Genomic DNA, 6000 nt, shown 5'->3' with positions numbered 1-6000 from the left:
TGTGTATGTAAATGCTTGTCAGATGTATAGATTGTATAATTATCACGATAAACTTAGTTCCACTTGATATATCAGATTTGTGAGTCAATGTGCAGGTCAAAAAGCCATTGAGCATGAAAATGATGGAAGTATTTGATGTGATTCAATAAACAGCATTGTCACAAAGAAAGAAGAGCATCTAATCATGTCAATTGTTTTCACATGAACATATGCCAACTGTTTACTCACTGTCAAAACACTTAAATTATGACTTTCATTTCAACTAAATGTGCTACTAACAAACTATCCTCTCATCAATCGTACCTGCCAGTCATGGCCCTCTCCACCCCAAGTATATTACTAAAAAGAGGTAAGTGGGCATGATTAAAGCCACATCTCTATTAGTTTTGAAGGTATATACATGATTCTTTCCATGGTAAGCCCAGTACACAGGTCATGTATACATATAATTGATAGCTGAACATACTTTGAGCTTTAAGTAGCACAGAAGTAGTATTTGCCTACACAGTGATATAAAATGTACAACATTGGATTTCTTGCAGTGATCTGCTTATCAATAAATGTTGATACATATATAATTAGAATCTACTTGCCAAGGTATGTACAACTGAGGTGTTTTCTGGGCCATATATACCCTACATAATGGATAAATAGTCAAACAATGTGATTGAAAGAAGGGTTTACAGGGGCCTGATCCTGTCAGCCACATAAGCGCTCAAAGCGCAATTTGGTGAAGTCCGATGGGTGCTAGTAGTCCGCGGGGGCCCAGTGTGGACTACTAGCACCCATGGTACTTGGAAAGATTTTTGAAAAGCAGCCGCTTTTTGGCAGTATTTCCCTTGCTGTTTCACCACTTCTAATCCATATAGCACATGTTATACATCATCCAAAAGCTCTTTACAGGATCTACAGCATGGTGCTAGCTAAGGCACAACAACACCTGTTCCAACATGTATTCCTTTTGAGTTTTCTCCTGCTTCCACTATAAGTCTGCTTGTTCTTGTCAATGTCACGTTCCCCTGTCAATACTTAATACACACTTAGTACACACTCAATTCAGGAGGCCTATAAATGCAAGGCAGCAGGTGTTTGAATAGTGCTACCTGCATCAGGAAAACCCGCCGGTGCTAATTAGATCTGAATTAGATGTATCAGCCATTTAATGGAAGTACTGTACCTTCCAGACCAATCTGGCAGGGGTTTTGGGTGTGACCACACAGACATGAAGCAGCATGGCCCAAAAGGTGGTGCGACCAGCGGTGACTGTGACTGTCCGATACAAAAAGTGGTGTGTGGCCCCACAGGGCCACCAAAAACACCATTTTGGGGTGTGACTGGCATCAGACCACAGGGAAAAGCGGCAGACACCACTGTGATGTGAGACAAAGGCCCATGTCGTGGAGACGACGAGACCCCTATATTTTTCCGCATTTTTCCTTATTTTCTACGGCCATTTGAACGACACTTAGACTTAGAACCAGTAGTTAGAAGCATGTGACCAGTCACCTGACCCCCACCTGCAGACTGGCACTAATGTGCGCACAGACCACCTTTACGTTTGTACATGTTTGGCTCCCCTGACTCAGTATATAAACCCCACCTGTAGCGACCCTAGCCCTCATCTTGACCTCTTGGTCCTTGGGCTAGGTAAGCCGTCCTTTGTATTCTCTTAGTCAGCATAATATTAACTTGGTCCTTGGGCTAGATTTGACTTGAAAGTCTACGCTCGGCGTTAGCAAGCCTTCGCGCTTGCCGCCCTTGGGTTAGATCGTATTAGTTTCTTTGTTGTAGGTGTTGCCTGGTCGCGTCGAGTCTAGCTCCGCGACAGCCCAAATGCAGGACGGCAGGGGTCGTTGTGACCTGTGACCTGCCACTTTGGTCTGGAAGGTACATGTAAACTGTCATACCGGAAGTATGTCTAATATGGCATCGCAATTGCAGGTTGCACAGGCTCTTCCCTAGGAGGTTGACCAACCTTGTCGGCACCCCAGTCACCATGGTTGAGGTCACTACTACGTACTCATATGTGCCCATGACTCCGTACCCGCCTTTGCCACCTCCATTTCTTGCCGAGGATGTAGACAAGAGCACAGATGACACAGTCAACAGCAAAGGTGACAGTGACATGAAAACGCACCTGCAGAGTGTTGTGGACAAGGCCATTGACAGTATGTGATTGTACACATGTGTTTTTGTTTTGTCCCGTGGTCATGCTTTCCCCCCTCTCCTTTGCATGTGATCTTCTACGCACCTGACTCTATCTATCTGCTATTGTTCGTGTCTGCTATTGTTCTATTTGTCATTGTTCTTTTTACCGCTATTGTTCCTCCACGCTATTTTTCTCATCTGCTATTGTTCACTCCTTATTGTTCATCTCAAAATAAACCACATACTCTTGCCAAGCATATTTCTTATTGTCTCACCAGAACAATTACTCTGTCTCCACTTTATTGTTCTCTTGCGTACTACTATTTTGAATCCTTCCCGCACATATGTTATATAAGGCTGTGAAGCCACCCCAAAATGGAATAAGCCCCTTTCACCTGAACTGTCACCTGCACATTTTGATCTTAGCGTTAAGTCTAAGTTTGTACTCGCACTGCAAAAGGCAGGATCTAGTTTTGTGTATAAGGGACCTAACGAATGGGTCTACGACTTATTGCGCTGCTTAGCTTTGACACTGATCTCATTATTACCTGGTCACTACCCATTCTATTCACCACTCACCGTGCTATACATTGTGCTCACATACACACACACATCTACACACACAAACAAATATAAATAACCCTTCACACTACTTCCCAAACAATCAAATTGATACCTGACTGCGTCCCAGACCGGTACATTCAGGTGGAGGTTATTCTAGTGAATTAACTTTCATGCACGTCAAAACTAATTTCATCTTACCAAAGTAGTTACCTTCCAAAAACTGTCAGAGTCCACAACAGTGTTGTTTTGTGCCAGTAACATAAGTCTAGATGCTCCAGATGAGCTGTACGGTCCCCCGAGCAAGAGGGAGCAGGTATCAAAGCTGAGCCTCTGAGCACTTTTGGGGCACCTCTTTCCGGTCCAGGTAGACTTTGTAACTCCGGGGTGACCCATGTTGGAATGCCGTGAGCGCCGGATAAGCGCCCGTAGATAACGTAGATAGTGCACATACTATATCCGGACTTACTTACATAAGCAAGCACAGCCACTGCCAGCATGGCATCTTGCTGGCCTCTCCCTCTCTCCTTTCCCTCAGTCAGTCTGCCATACAGACTGCTGAGGTGTGTCATTCATTGCTCTACTGTACTCCAGGTAATGCTCACATCTAGTGTAGACTTTCCTACAGGTACAGTTAATATATTCTCAGTCAGTCTGCCATACAGACTGCTGAGACTTTCCTACAGATTCTGACAACCCAGCACCCTCAGAGAGCACCAGCACATGCACTCACTCTTGTCTTTGTTCCTTCACCATCTCATCCCTTCTCTTGGTTGCCTCCCCCAGACGAGCTGAACTCACTTACTTCTTCCTTTCAACCTCACCACTGTAGTAATCAGACCATAGCGGGGCATCATACGTCACAAAGGCTCCCCACCCTGCTATTTCTCAGCGTATTTTTAGTCACAAACACTGCCGCCAGCTGTGACAGACAAAACTTGGCCCTAAAGGGGGTAAGCACCCAATTTTTCTGCTCCCACCACCTCTCCGCTACGGCAGACCACTGTCACAGCCCTCTCCCCCAGGGCCCTGGGGCCCCACTATGTAAATTGGGTGTCACCCATCACACCCAGGCCCAATATGGTCTGATCAGGACAGTACTGTATAAGCTATCTTTATCTAGTCCTGTCTCTGTTGCTGCGGGCCTTCCTCAATGGTGGCTTTGTATGGTGCATGTAGTGGCTGATGGTGTGTCAATGCCAGCGCCACAGAAGGTGCATCAACTGAAGGTGAGTTTTTGTCTGGGATATTAAGCATGGTAAGTCACCCACCGCTTTAAGGCTGAACACGGATTGATTTGTGGATCATCTGGACCCAGACCTACGGGTTTTGCGCGGATTTGAGCCCCAACCCAGATCTGGGCCTGACCGGGACCCCAGATCACCTGGATCCACAGATCCGGATCCAGGTAACCTGTGGGTCTACCTGTGAAAACATCAAAAATAGAAAGTGGATATTTTACGACAGAAATGCAGGGGTAGATAGAGAATGTAAATACAATTGAACGTCAGAAGGAACGAACAAGAACGGACCAGAAATAGCGCAGATATAAACAAAATAAGGGGGAAGGGGGAGGAGGAGCACTTGTGTGAGGCATCCTCCACTATGTTGTACATCTTGCGCATTGCCGTACCCCTTGCTCTACCACCCCATCTCCTCCGTGCTGACCTTCACATTTGGCACCCGTATATATAAACTCATGGTGCTCACCGACCCTCCACTTGTTATGAGACTCGACCCCATGGACTGCAAGCTGTGTGATGCACATCCATTCACTCATCCGTCTCGAGCACCTCCCACCGCACTACTCTCACTAGTACGTACTATCTGACATAGGGCGTCGCCCTCCAGCGGATAATAAACTCGGATTATAATAATATAATAATTCACTCATCTATCTTCTTGACCCTCTCCTACCTCAGTTGGAAGTCTGTGTACATGGTATGTTCTCATTTTCCCTGTGCAGTCCATGCTAATGCTCTCATATAGGCAAAGCCCATGGCCACTAGGGCCCCGCGTACTGACAATGGTCGAGCCTCATATGAGAGTCCTTACAGGTATGCCATGGTCGCTAAACATGCTGGGTACGGTGCTGACTGCTTTCTATGTAGGTCATCTACCTGGCTGCTAACTTTGGGTTAGCTCTACCTGACAGGTATCACAAGTATGCATTTGAATGGTAGAGCAGTTACAGTATGGTGTAGTACATAGAGGTCATGTCTGTAGTAGTAGGATCAAGTGAATATACACTTCTTTTCATCATCTCTGATCTATTGTGAGTGTGTGCAAGGGAAATGACTTCATATAAAGGGATCTATTCATGATCTTATGGGCATCTAATCATCTAATGAGGAGAGGACTAAAATTCTGAGGACCATTTCACTTTTTGATCTTTTTAGAGTAAATAGTTTCAATCACACTAAAATATGTCTGATTCAGAGTGGTGGATTTCCCTGATGTGGACTAACTATAGGGAGGTCTACCTATATTTAGGCTCTGGTCGGCTGCCCGTGATCTGGAGATCACACCCAGCCAAAATCTAATCACGGTGACCAGGGGATCACAGTTGTGATGATTTTGAAAATGGAACCACAAAGAACATTTGGTGAACATGTGATTGTGGGTGCTTAGACCGTCACACTGCGGGACCGTCGCGTCAGCACATCAGGCGATCACGTGGTGCCCACTTCTCTTCTCCCTCACTGCACGCGCACACAACATACACTATCTGAGCTGCTTTTCTACTTAATATTACTCCAATGCCTGCCGAAGGTGACGCTGTGGCAACTGGTTTGGCCACAGAAGATCCAGTTGGCTCCGACAATGAGCCCCCGAAGCACAGTGCTACTGGCACAAAACGGCGTGTTGCAGCATGTTGGTCCAATGTGAGTGATGAGACCATGGTCTCCATTCTCAAGAAGAACAAGACCGAGCGCCCACGTGCGGCAATAGTTACGAGCGGTGGTCACTGTGTTATGGTGTGTGACACCGCATTACAGTGTGAACGTGAGCTGCCCGGGCATGTCAGGCATGGATCATATCAGCTGTGATCCCCAGATCACAGGCAGCCGACCCAGGCCTTAGCTAATCCGCTGACATTATACATAGTCATGTAGTACACCCATGGCACTTGGCAATGTACAGCAGGTCTCTGTAGTGACTTCATGGCATGATGTGTTCTGTGACCAGGTCCTTGTGCAGGACTTTGCTCCACAGTGTTCTGCAGGCATCTGCCTGCCATTTACTATTTGGTGCTATGAGGTGCCCACGGTGTGCTGCACACCTCGTGGC

Source organism: Trametes versicolor, assembly GCF_000271585.1.
Source record: "Trametes versicolor FP-101664 SS1 unplaced genomic scaffold TRAVEscaffold_6, whole genome shotgun sequence".
In the NCBI taxonomy this organism is placed as follows: domain Eukaryota; kingdom Fungi; phylum Basidiomycota; class Agaricomycetes; order Polyporales; family Polyporaceae; genus Trametes; species Trametes versicolor.
The sequence above is the reverse complement of the archived record's forward strand: the minus strand, read 5'-3'. Positions refer to the sequence as shown.